Consider the following 14,461-nt stretch of genomic DNA (forward strand, 5'->3'; position numbering starts at 1 on the left):
TTAATGCACTCTAGTTATCTGGAAGTAGTGCTGAGATTAAGTGTATTTGATTACTAAAGTGAAACTATTGCAAGTATACTTTAGGTACACTTTATTAATAGTGATAGGCCTATTTAAAAAAATATTTGTCTTAATATAAAAAAAATGTGCATTGTGTACTAAAGAAATGCTCCAAATAAAGTTTAATTATAAATTCAATATAAGTCTTAGGTGATGTGTCAATAAACATGTTAATGTATTTGAAGTATAATAAGTATAAAATCAATGTGTTTTAAATATATTTTTGCATAGGTTTGTTATTTACTTTATTTTTTACTAGGGAAGAAGCATCCGAATGAGTAAAGTGACTGATAAAACAGTCATTTGCACTCTGAAACACTGGAATCTACAGAAGAGTTAAGAAATATTATTGGTCTAAATCTCTTATGTTTTTGTAGATACCAGTTTCTGAGTATATATATATATATAATCAAGCACTGGAAGAAGATTTTTTGGCGAAAACAGGCACCCAACAGAGAGACAAATCCACCATTATTATCAACTTCAGTAAGATGTTAGTCGTGATTTCCATTACACGAGAGTAGATGTTAAAACTTCATGCTGATTTGTACTCGGCTTTCGCCAAGATAAGCACCAACTAAGACGTAGCTTTACAGTAACCTATGCTTCTCCATCCATTTATGCTTCTTTCCATCTGGTGACGTGAATCTCCTTCTGTCTGGTGTTAATAGTGTATTAGCACACACAACGGCTGCAACCACAGTGAGGTCCCCCCATAACAACCCTCTGGATTGAGCGGAGTAGGGAACATCTCTAGGGTCTTCAAGTGGGCACCTTCCGTCCTCAGTGTTTCGTCGACTAGCCCACGACACCTCAAGAGGGCTCGACAGTGACTCTGGCGTCCCAGAGTCACCGCCCTCCGTCCCCCACTCAACTCAGCCCAGCTTACTGACCTCTACTTCCCTCTTGCTGCTGAGACCTAACCACAATCTCTCCGCAACCCAACCATACGCGCCAACCCGTTTGACTAAGGCTGTCGAGCCCCACTGGTGCGTTAATATGCAGTTTCAGTGGCAACGGTTCCGTATGCCATACCACCTACCGCAAAACACAATATCTGCCCAACCACCCGTCATTCACGCAATATACACAGGAACGTAATGACTGTAAATACTATACAACCTCTACAAATAAACCAACAGTGCTGCTGAGACCTAACCACAATCTCACAATCTCTCCGCAACCCAACCATACGCGCCAACCCGTTTGACTAAGGCTGTCGAGCCCCTCTGGTGCGTTAATATGCAGTTTCAGTGGCAACGGTTCCGTATGGCATACCACCTACCGCAAATCACAATATCTGCCCAACCACCCGTCATTCACGCAATATACAGAGGAACGTAATGACTGTAAATACTATACAACCTCTACAAATAAACCAACAGTGCTGCTGAGACCTAACCACAATCTCTCCGCAACCCAACCATACGCGCCAACCCGTTTGACTAAGGCTGTCGAGCCCCACTGGTGCGTTAATATGCAGTTTCAGTGGCAACGGTTCCGTATGGCATACCACCTACCGCAAAACACAATATCTGCCCAACATCCCGTCATTCACGCACTATACACAGGAACGTAATGACTGTAAATACTATACAACCTATACAAATAAACCAACACCCTTCAAGTTTTCAAGAATTCTACGAAACCGTAACATGGCGGCCTGTACTCAGCCAGCTAGAATCTTTCCGTCTCAACAACAGCCAGTTGCTGCTCCTTTCTGCTGCTTCAGATAAGTTCTTTACTGTGCGACGCAACTCTTGACCACTGAATCCGACGTCTCTGAGGAACCGGGTTGTAGAGTGTGCCACAAAACCTCGACAACCCACTTCCACTGGATAAACCTGGACTCTCCATCCTCGCTGTTCTGCTTCAGTGGCCAGATGAGCATACCGCAATTTCTTCCTCTCATATGCCTCATCTACCGCATCCTCCCATGGCACTGTTAACTCTATCAGTTGAACAATGCGTGCTGATCCAGACCACAAAACAATATCTGGTCGTAGGTTAGTGGTGGCAATCTCAGGTGGAAAAATAAGCCGTTGATCAAGATCAGCCAGCATCTTCCAGTCCCTAGCAGCTTCCAGTTGTCCTGGGCGAGAATTGGTGTTAGCACCTTTTCTTGGTGGTTGCTCGCCTGGGCGGAGGAATATTGTCTTCTGCGTGTAATGTTTTGCTAGAACAGGCGGCAACTTATTGGTCATACTACGCTTGCCTTCCAATGCTAAAGCCAAACATCGCAATACTTGGTCATGGCGCCAAGTAAACCGACCTTGGCTAAGAGCCACCTTACATCCTGTCAAAATGTGCCTTAATGTGGCAGGTGATGAACACAAAGGACAAGAGGGATCCTCTCCTACCCAGAGGTTTAGGTTCTGCGGTGATGGCAGAACATCATATGTTGACCTAATAAGGAAACTGATCCTACTCTCTTCCATTGACCAAAGGTCTTGCCAGCCCATTTTTCGTTGTTCCACACTCTCCCATCTCATCCACTCTCCCTGCTTGGCCTGGGAAATGGCCTTTATACATCTCATCCTCTCCTCCTGCTTTCGCACCTCGTTGACTACCAGCTTCCTCCTTTGAGCTGGGCCTGCCTTGTGCCATTTAGGAGGAGCTAAACTGAGCCCAAAACCCCCTCTTCCATGCTGTACCTGTCCCACGATATCCCCAATTTGAAGGTCAGCCTTTGCCTCTACTACAGATTTCTTTGCTGACCACTTTCTACCAGTTTTTACCACAGGGGCTGCCTCCCTTACACATTTGTCGCGTGACTCTGCTAGTCATTTCCAGTCTGACCTTGGCACACTTAAACTCCTCGGTTAAAGCAGAGACTGGCAGCTGCAATACTCCTTTACTATAAAGTCCCACTCTGCTGAGGCAGCGTGGAACTCCCAACCATTTCCTGATGTATGAACTTATTAACGCTTCCAGCTTATCCACTGTTGTCAAAGAAACCTCGTACACAGTCAGTGGCCACAGCAAACTTGGCAGTAGACCAAACTGAAAGCACCAGAGTTTTAGTTTGCCTGGTAGAGCACAGCTGTTTATGCTCTTCAACCCTTCCACTGCTTGTCGTCTAACTTCTCCCACTCGAACTGTGTCCTTTAGATCCCCATCGTACCATCTCCCTAGACTCTTCACTGGCTTCTGAGAAACTGTTGGTATTGCCTCACAATTAATGAAGAATATTTTATCTACTACCTTGCCTTAACTATTGAGATGCTCCTTGATTTAGAGGGCTTAAATTGCATTCGTGCCCATTCAATATTATCTGTTAACTTCCCCAATAACCGATTAGTGCAGGCTACCGTTGTAGTCATGGTTGTCATGTCATCCATGTATGCTCTGATTGGTGGTAGTCGCATCCCAGAAGCCAAGCGCTCTCCTCCTACTACCCATTTTGATGCCCTAATGATTACTTCCATTGCCATGGTAAAAGCCAGTGGAGAAATGGTGCATCCTGCCATTATTCCAACCTCTAAGCATTGCCATGTAGTGCTGAATTCTGGAGTTGAGAAACTAAATTGCAAATCTCCTAAATAGGCTTTCACTAAATTTGTTATCGACATCGGTACCCTGAAAAAATCAAATGATGCCCAAAGAAGCTCATGTGGCACTGAACCATATGCATTAGCCAAATCCAGGAATGTCACGTGGAGCTCCTTCCTCTCCTTTTTAGCTGATTGTATTCGTTGCCAGATAACACTGATATGTTCTAAGCATCCTGAGAATCCTGGAATGCCCGCTTTTTGAACTGAAGTGTCAATGAAGCCATTTTTTAATAGGTAGGTTGACAATCTCTGAGCAATAATGCTGAAGAAAATTTTGCCTTCGACGTTTAATAGTGAAATAGGGCAAAACTGACTGATGCTTGTAGCATCTTTTTCTTTGGGTATAAAGACTCCCCCTGCTCGGCGCCATGATCTAGGTACAACCTGCTTTTCCCAAGCCACTTTTATCAATTTCCACAGATCCTTCGAACTCCTGAAGCACTCTTGTACACTCTGTACGGAACTCCATTAGATGTTAGCCCTGGAGATGATGAAGCCCTTGCCTTTCTCAAAACCTGCTCTATCTCTTTCCACTTAGGTGCACAGACCTCCATTTGGTATTCTGGTGGATTGACAGGTGGGTTGTCTGACGGAATTGACATAGGCTCATGCCTTTTTGCATCTGTATGCGTTTCCTCCAAATATCTCTCTAGCTCAACCCTAGATGCTTTAAAGTGCCATTCTTCTCACTGGTGAATAACTTCTTTATGAATTTGAATGGATCTTTATAGAAATTTGCCCTCGCACGTTCCTTCTTTTTGTAGCGTTTCCGTAGGCGCTCAGCTCTGCGTAATGTTGCAAGCTTATCTTTTTATGGCCCTTTGTAAGAGATTGAGTCCCTCCTTCTGACTTTGTTCCGCTCTTTTCCATTGCTTCCTCAGCTGTCTCCTTTCTCTAACTAACCCTTCAATTTTCTGCTGCCGTCTAGACAATCCAGGAGTAGTTTGTACTTTTTCCTTCCTTTTTTCCACACCAAACCTCTCACTTCCATATGCGTAAATGATGTCCCCAAATTTATCCAGCTTCTTTTCAACTGTACCAGTTAATCTTTCCAATGCAAAGCATAGATCTGTGTTTACCGTGTCCCATGCAGTTTTCTCACTAGCTCTTGGCCATCTAACTCCAGGCCTATGCCCGTTGAGGTTCTTTTCTCTCTTATGCTGGTTAGTCTGACCGGGTTCACAAGAATCAATGTGTTCATCACTAACTGTGCAAACCCTCATCTCCTCTATGACAGGGGTGCTGATATCCTGCGAACTGTGGTTTGCTTCCTGTCGCTGGATTTCATTCGACTGACTTGACTGACTCCGTAAGAAGTACTGATCAATGCGAGGCCCTTGTCCCTTCTCCCTCAAGCATTTCATTTTCCCTTGATGAATCTTCAAACCCCTGACCGTTGTCGCCTTGCTCCAGCCACAGACACAGGCTTGGAGTTCAATGGCTTTGCTAACTGCTGAACCTGAACTAGTCTTTTGTGAAGTACTCTCCATACTCATATCCGTTTCCATTCCAAAGTCGTTAACCATGTTGTCCACCATTGAGTCATCTTCCGCCCCTGCTCTCGCAGACTCTAGGGGTATTTTCCTCTTTAATTTTTCAGAAGCCTTGGGCGGGTGTCTCCAGCATCCTGTAAACACAGAGCTGGATACTGCCGACAAGGGTAGCTAACCCTTACCAGCCCCATTGGGGTCTCTTTCCTCCTGTCAGCTGTCTCTCCAGGCTGTCACAAGGTCTTTCCCTTGTGGCCAGCAGCACTATTCACCGCAGTCACTGGACGTATCCAGATCTTCATGATTTCCATTACACGAGAGTAGATGTTAAAACTTCATGCTGATTTGTACTCGGCTTTCGCCAAGATAAGCACCAACTAAGACGTAGCTTTACAGTAACCTATGCTTCTCCATCCATTTACGCTTCTTTCCATCTGGTGACGTGAATCTCCTTCTGTCTGGTGTTAATAGTGTATTAGCACACACAACGGCTGCAACCACAGTGCGGTCCCCCCATAACAACCCTCTGGATTGAGCGGAGTAGGGAACATCTCTAGGGTCTTCAAGTGGGCACCTTCCGTCCTCAGTGTTTCGTCGACTAGCCCACGACACCTCAAGAGGGCTCGACAGTGACTCTGGCGTCCCAGAGTCACCCCCCTCCGTCCCCCACTCAACTCAGCCCAGCTTACTGACCTCTACTTCCCTCTTGCTGCTGAGACCTAACCACAATCTCACAATCTCTCCGCAACCCAACCATACGCGCCAACCCGTTTGACTAAGGCTGTCGAGCCCCACTGGTGCGTTAATATGCAGTTTCAGTGGCAACGGTTCCGTATGCCATACCACCTACCGCAAAACACAATATCTGCCCAACCACCCGTCATTCACGCAATATACACAGGAACGTAATGACTGTAAATACTATACAACCTCTACAAATAAACCAACAGTGCTGCTGAGACCTAGCCACAATCTCACAATCTCTCCGCAACCCAACCATACGCGCCAACCCGTTTGACTAAGGCTGTCGAGCCCCACTGGTGCGTTAATATGCAGTTTCAGTGGCAACGGTTCCGTATGGCATACCACCTACCGCAAAACACAATATCTGCCCAACATCCCGTCATTCACGCACTATACACAGGAACGTAATGACTGGAAATACTATACAACCTATACAAATAAACCAACACCCTTCAAGTTTTCAAGAATTAATTTTAATTCAAGTCAATTTTAACCATTGCTTCTAAACCTCACATTGGGATTAATATATTATTTAGTTAAAAGTATCATTCTCATCATCAAAAGTAATTTCCTCTACCAGTGACAAATCTGAGTAACTTTTTATCCTTTTGTCTTTCTTCCTATAAAGTGACAAAGAAAGGAGAACATGTCACCATCATCAGTCCTTTATTTAGTTCACTGAAGAACATCAAGGGAAAGACCCTCAGACGTGTCAATACAGGATAAATGTGGCTACAGGTAAAATTATTAATTGTAATTGTTTGTTTGATTTTGGTGTACCAATTAGCTTTTTTAAAGCTACAATTGTGTGAAATGACGTGACGTAGCCAAGTATGTGGTCCCCATACTCGGAATTTGTGCTCTTCATTTCACCCATTCAAGCGCACACACACACAAACACACAAACACACAAACACACACACACACACACACACACACACACACACACACACACACACACACACACACACACACACACACACACACACACACACAACAGTGAGTATTGAACACACACTCTGTGAACACACACCGGGAGCAGTGGGCAGCTGTTTTTTCTGCTGCACCTAGGGAGCTATTGGGGACCATTTGTTCATGTTGTCTGAATTTTTTATAATGGCAAATGTTTGTAAAATTTAAATACGCTTTGTTTAATATTGTTTAAAGTAACGGTACAAATTAAATCATTATTTTTAAGGACTTATCAGCCCACTCCACCCCATCCCAGATTGACCAAGGATCCAGATGATTTCTGGCAATGCGGTGGAGGATTGTTCTTTATCTGCTACACTGCACTGTCACTTCTGGTATGGATCCATTGACCTTTTGTTATGTGTGAGGTGTTTTGAATTTACTTAATTTAATAAAATTTGTATATGACTTTCTTCTTTCAGACGAATACAATCAGAGTTATATTAATAAACACCCTGACGCTTCCGAGCTTTATAATGGCAGTGGATTGCAACCATCAGATTGAAGCTCAAAAAAGTGCATCCATCCATCATAAACAAACTCCATGCGGCTCCGGGTGAGTTTGTGTAAGAAAAATATCCAGATTTAAAACTTTATAAAGTAAAATAACTAGCTTCCGGCCAAACGGCCATTCGCAGTCTACTTGCATATATAGCGCAACTTGTAGAAGAAGAAGAAGAAGAAGTTTTATTTATATAGCGCCTTTCCAAAGCTCAAGGTCGCTTTACATGGTACCTTTATAATACATTTAACACTGACGCACAACTTTACAATCACAAAGGGCACATATAATCACATTTAGGCGAAGTACATGTTAAACAGATATGTTTTTAACTGTGTCTTGAAAGCAGTCACTGATGAGATATTTCGAAGTGAAAGGGGCAGTGAATTCCATAATGTTGGCGCATTAACACTGAATGACCTTCCACCTACTGTAGATAATCGAAAACGAGGGATGGACAGTAAAGCAAGTTCAGTTGATCTGAGAGAGCGTGCAGGACGGTAGGTGAAAAGTAGATCAGACAAATATGGGGGTGCAAGACCGTTTAATGCCTTATATGTTAAAAGCAATACCTTAAAGTGGATACGTGATGAAACAGGTAACCAGTGAAGGTCATGAAGCACCGGAGTAATGTGAGCAGAACGCCTGGTGGAGGTGAGAACTCTTGCTGCTGAGTTTTGGACGTACTGCAATCTTGCAATAAGTTTTTTGGGAAGGCCAAGAAATAAAGCATTGCAATAATCCAGACGTGATGTGATTGATGCATGAATTAAGAGTTCGGCGTCAGCTAAAGTGAGAGATGGTCTTAGACGAGCAATATTTCGAAGATGAAAGAAAGAGTTTTTAACAATGGAAGAAATATGAGAGCCAAAAGACAGAGATGAGTCAAATAAGACACCGAGGTTGCGAGTCAGTGATGAAGGCTTTATATGGAAACCATCTATATAGAAGGACTGGTCCATCCTTTTGACTGAAACTGGAGAACCAATCACTAATATCTCAGTTTTATTATCATTTAATTTGAGGAAGTTAAGGGACATCCAATGCTTTATGTCCCTGATGCATGCAGTGAGTGAGTCAGGCAGGGATGGTCTATCGTAGCTGGTGGTGAGGTAAATTTGGATGTCATCTGCATAGCAATGGAATTGTAGTCCATGCCTGCGTATGATGCTACCAACTGGGTGTATGTAGATGATAAACAAGAGTGGACCAAGAACCGAACCTTGAGGAACGCCCCGTGTAAGTAAATTGGTGGCAGAATTATGACCTTGTATGGTGATATAATACATTCTGTCAGTGATATAGGAAATAAGCCAGGAAAGAGCGGAACCAGTGATACCAATATCAGAAAGCCGAGAAATAAGCAATTCATGGCAGACTGTGTCAAAAGCGGCGCTTAGATCAAGGAGCATCAAGATGTTTATTAACCCTGAATCCATCGATGAGAGAATGTCGTTAACCACACGCAGAAGAGCAGTTTCAGTGCTGGGAGATGGGCGAAAACCCGACTGAAAAGGTTAAAAAAGACCATTCATATCCAAATAAGAGCGTAATTGAGAAGCAACAACCTTTTCAAGGATTTTGCTTAAGAATGTTAGGTTTGATATCGGTCTGTAATTGTCCATGTTTAGGTGATCAAGGCTAGGTTTTTTAAGAATGGGAGTCACTGCAGCAGTTTTTAATTCCGCTGGGACAATGGCACGGGCTAAACTACAGTTTATCATGTGAGTTATGAATGGTGCGACCTCGAGGACGCACTTCTTAAGTAGAACAGTAGGTGTAGGATCGAGCCGGCAGGATGTAGAATTTGACTTCACAATTAGGTCACTTATGGCAACAGGAGTAGTCAGAGTAAAAGTAGAGAGAGGGTTTGACAAGTGGGCTGGTCCAGTTATCATTAAGTTTGAGTCGCTTGTATGCTTGTTTTTGGTGATGGAAGAAGTGATAGACATCAATTTGTCTGAAAAGAATTTAGAGAAGCTATTTACAAGCTCCACAGAGCCTGACATAACATGTTGTGGTGGATTTGTTAGTTTGTTAACCATAGCAAAGAGTGATTTGGGTCTGCACGAGGAATTTCTAATAGTGGAGGAGAAATAAGTGGATCTTGCATTGTTAAGGACGGTCCGGTAGTTGAGCAGGTGTTCTTTAAAAGCTAAAGAGTGCACAATGAGTCCAGTTTTCCTGTATAGTCTTTCTAGACGGCGACCCTCAGTTTTCATCATCCGAAGTTCAGGAGTGAACCAGGGTGAGGCACAAGTAGATGGAACCAGTCTAGTTTTAACAGGGGCATGCATATCAAGTATTTGAGACAGAGCATTATTGTAAGTACAGCAGATTTCTGATGGATGGTTAGACAGTAGACATTCTGATAAAGTAGAAGCCCTTATAGAAGCAGAAAAAGAAGTTGAATTAACAGAGTTAATTTTACGCTAGGTCAGCATTTTCTTCTGAGGAGACATAGATATTGGAAAACTACAACTGAAATTTATAAGTTTGTGGTCTGAAAGTGCAAAATCAGAGCCGTTAACAAGAATATTATTCAAGCCAGATGTACATATGAGATCCAGTATGTGGCCTCTGGAGTGAGTGGCATAAGTTACATTTTGAATCAAGTTGAAACAGTCCAATACTGACATCAACTCTTTGCATTGTGCAGTGTTTTCATGTATGTTAAAATCACCACGCAAAATAACAGATGAATGACAAGCACAGACAAGAGTAAGTATCTCACTAATATCAGAAAAAAAGTCAGAGGGACTTTTTGGTGGTCGGTAAATTAAGATTACCGCCAGTGACGTTTGGCCCGTCATTTTCAGCGCTAAATATTCAAATGTTGTAACATCGTGTAACTCAATCTTGGATATTTTAATAGTCTCACGGCAAACTACAACCAGCCCTCCACCTCTGCGATGAAGACGTGGTTGAGAAAAAAAGATGTATCCAGGCGGCGTTAAGAGGTTTAAGCTCAAATAGTCATTTGGCACCTGCCAGGTTTCCGTTAAAAATAGCATGTCCAGGTCAGTGTCAATGATTATGTCGTTCAATAGTGATGCTTTATCAGTTAGAGAGCGGGTGTTTAGCAGCGCACATCACAGGTCAGGTGATGCACGTCTGCAGATTCCGAGGTCAGGATCAGGACGCAGCGATCTTAAATTTCCAAAGTTGATATGTCTATGTCTTTTATCCAGTTGTGTTGTATCCAGAACACGGGTGATGGTAGAGACAACCGGAATATTATTGGGGGGCGAGTAATAATAATTCCGGAGTTTTTTCCGCGACCGGTGAATGTAGCGAGGTCGGCGTAAAACCTCGAGCTGTTCACAGCGTTTATAAGTATCAGGAGCCAGGCGGGAAACTCCTTTTAATGATCTGAGATGAGCAACGGAATATTGCAAAGCCATCTTGGGGAAAAAACTGTGATTTGTCTCATCGACAGACAGGAAGATCCAGATAAGACCACCAAAAAACAAAAACAGAAACTGCCAGTGTAAATGTGACAACATGACGAGTGATGACCCGTTCGACCTAACACAACAGTTTATCGGTTTCACTGCGTTAGCCAGAACCACGTCGGAATCAACAATCCTCAGAAGGGACGGCTACCCAACCATACTAAGGATTTACATCGCAAAAGACAAATGACAAAGAGAGTGGAGACTCACAGTATCAGGTGTCGAGAGGGATGACAGGATATTGACGGAGAGGACTCGCAGCCGATCTGTGTGAGGGATCACAGGGACACCCAGGTCAGTTATCCAGTTATCCAAAAGTTTTGAGAATAGTCCAGCGAATTCACAAAAATTTAGAGGGTATGAGAGTAGTCCAGCGAATAATCCAGGAGGGTTGAAACAGAGAAAAACATATCCCAGAAAAGACACGAACGTAACAGCAGCAGACAGACAGGTACCAGCGTGAAGCGGCAGCACAACCGCGCTAAGCGTTCTCACAACCGGAAATGACTTCGAGGAGGCTCCATGATAACCTCACGATAACCATGATAACCATCAATGTAGTTCACACTTGTGACGTCAGAAGTAGCGTAGTGCATCATGCTGTAGCATAAATATCAACAGCATGTTGCATTAATGTTTCTCTATCTCTACATATCAGAAATATACAGAGCCACATATTATCAGAAATTAGAGCTGCAGTTGTTGAAACATTTTGATCTTGATCAAATACCCACGCAATATTTTCCTAAATGACAACAATTTGTCTTAAACCTTTGTCAAGTAAGATCACAGTGAACATTTATATCTGCGTTGGTGCTGTCAGTAGCCACTTTACATGGATCTTTTTTGTTTTGATCAGAATGAAATCATTCTGATTGATGAATCTGAACATAGTTTTTACATGAATGCTAAGTCATCGGATTGATGTGCATTTAAAAGTCACAAGCTTAAAATCTATTTTAATCTTTTGCCGTGCACACACTGCACGAATATGCAGTTTCCTGCTGTTGTCACAAACTAACCATCCTCCGTTGTTTTAAAAAGCAGACTTAAATTTACTTATTTAGGTCCTGGAAATTTAAGAATCATCCACACATGTGATCACCTCAATTATTTTTCAAAGACACAAAGAATTATATTTTTATATTTTTACGTTTAAAAGCAATCATAAATCATTAGCAATCAAAATAATTAAAATACTTTAGTATGTATCATTTTGTCTCGCCATTCATTCTATCATGGACTGAGAATCTGATTGTGAGAAACTACCTAATATTAAAATGACAAAAGTCTTGAGACAATGTATTATTATTATTTTTGTTTATACATTTTTTTAATGGTTAACTTGGATCATTGAATGAATTGATGCTTTCAAACACATCGCATATTCATACTTTATAAACTGGTTTTATTAATACAAAATGAAATCAGAATAATCTGAATAAAAAAACAGTAAATCTCTATTGATTTCCCAAATGCCCTTCCAGTGACATTCCAATACCATAACCATTCCAATTGAAGTTTTTTGCTGTTTTTGTTTTTTATCCTGAGTAAAAGTTGTTATTCTTTCATAAGGTGTTGTGACGTGTAGGTAACATGATTTCTCTAAAATCATAATCTCTAAAAACCCTCTTGTTTTGCAGAGGCTCTTAAGAAGACTGCACAGATCAACTGGCAAGAAACACAAATGACTGTCAGCAGTGTAAGCTGTACTGATAAATGTATAGTTGCTGCTTCTTCTAACTGTCCCCTTTTATTTCCTGTTCAAAGATTTCAGTAAAGACTGGGTCAAATACAGGTTCAAAATATGTATTTTAACAATTAGGTATATAACTTTAAAGAGATACTCTTTAATTTGACATAAATTTAAATATTTATTTCTTTAAATATTTTCTCTGGAATTTCAGAATATAGCATAATATGATGGGTAATTTCAATAAAATTGAAATTTAAAAAGCTTTAAATCTCATTGTGTGCTCTAATGCTTTAAAACTTGTTTGTTTGGTGTTGCTACTCATTTAGATGGAACCCAGATGATCCCTAGTTGGGCCAAATGCATGAGATTCCTAGTTGGGCCCCACCTAAAGCCCTGTGAAATCCTGCATAAAACCTAAATGAGTAAGTTGCTGGGGCCAACATGGAACCCGTGGACAAACCCACTTACAGCCCGTATTTCAGCCCATGTAGTAAACTTGTAGTACCCACAAAAAAACTAAAGCTGGGACCAAGATGGGTCTTGTGCATGTAGCCCAGTTGGGGCCCACCTGTTTATAAGTGTCATCCTATATGAAATCCATGTGGGCAGTTGGCATGGGGCCATTATGGTACCCGTGGACAATCCCAAACAGAGCCCATTTTTCAGCCCATTTTAAACCTACATGGGCCCCACATACAAATATTAGCAGCTGGGACCGTAATGGGTCTTGTGCATGTTGCCCACTTGGGTCCCGCCTAGTACCAAGTCCAATCCTATATGAAATTCATCTGGGCAATTAACACGGGGCCATTATATAACCTGCGGACAATCCCATACAGAGCCCATTTTTCAGCCCATTTCAAACCCACATGGGCCCCACATACAAATGTCAACTGGGTTAAAGCTGGGACCGAGATGGGTCTTGTGCATGTTGCCCACTTGGGTCCCACCTAGTACCAAGTCCAATCCTATATGAAATTCATCTGGGCAATTAACATGGGGCCATTATGTAACCCGCGGACAATCCCATACAGAGCCCATTTTTCAGCCCATTTCAAACCCACATGGGCCCCACATACAAATGTCAACTGGGTTAAAGTTGAGACCGAGATGGGTCTTGTGCATGTTGCCCACTTGGGTCCCACCTAGTACCAAGTCCAATCATACATGAAATTCATCTGGGCAATTAACATGGGGCCATTATGTAACTATGTTGCTAGGGTGATACAACTATGTTGCTAGGGTGTTCTGGGTGGTTGCTATGGTGTTTCTAGGTTGTTTTAAGGTAGTTTGGGTGGTTGCTAGGGTGTTCTGGGTGGTTGCTAGGCAGTTGCTATGGTTTTCTGGGTGGTTGCTATGGTGTTGCTAGGGTGTTCTGTGCTATTTTGTGTGGTTGCTATGGTGTTTTGGGTTGTTGCCAGGGTGTTCTGGGTGGTTGCTAGGCAGTTGCTATGGTGTTCTGGGTAGTTGCAATGGTGTTGCTAGGGTGTTCTAGGCTATTTTGGGTGGTTGCTAGGGTGTTACACCGCCGTCGGTGTATGAATGATTGAGAGAATGGGTGAATGAGAGGCAAAAATGTAAAGCGCTTAGGTGGCCATTGAGTCTGTGAAAGCGCTATATAAATGCAGTCCATTTACTGTTTACCATTTATGGGTGGTTGCTATGCAGTTGCTAGGGTGTTCTGGGTGGTTGCTATGGTGTTGCTAGGGTTTTCTAGGGTATTTTGGGTGATGAAAAGATATAGCAACTCGAGTCAGAACAGTCTGAAGGTCTGACCCGAGTTTGGAGTTTGTAGAGTTAAAACTCTAGGAGGAGTTAGAGTCAGAAAATTTTGGTTAAGAAAAAGAAGAAGAAGAATAATAACTAGAAAAAAAAGTTTGATGAGACAAACTTTAAGTTGACTTGAGAAAGCCGGACCAGAGAGTTTGAATAAGTTTAAAGTAGTTTGAAGTTTGATAGATGGATTAGTTAGAAAGAAAGAATAGTTA

The 14,461-nt window shown here is 42.3% G+C and overlaps 1 long non-coding RNA gene across 1 annotated transcript; it reads left to right on the plus strand.

Annotated features, from left to right (window-relative positions):
- Window positions 1-430: 430 nt before the first annotated feature.
- LOC143735629 (uncharacterized) lies at window positions 431-12,626 on the plus strand. The gene is made up of 4 exons (XR_013203264.1): window positions 431-553; window positions 6,477-6,586; window positions 7,047-7,155; window positions 12,421-12,626. It is a non-coding gene; the product is annotated as an uncharacterized LOC143735629 (long non-coding RNA).
- Window positions 12,627-14,461: the final 1,835 nt, after the last annotated feature.

This window comes from Siphateles boraxobius, unplaced genomic scaffold, assembly GCF_051911475.1.
Source record: "Siphateles boraxobius isolate OS27281-9 unplaced genomic scaffold, OSU_SipBor_1 13, whole genome shotgun sequence".
In the NCBI taxonomy this organism is placed as follows: Eukaryota; Metazoa; Chordata; class Actinopteri; order Cypriniformes; family Leuciscidae; genus Siphateles; species Siphateles boraxobius.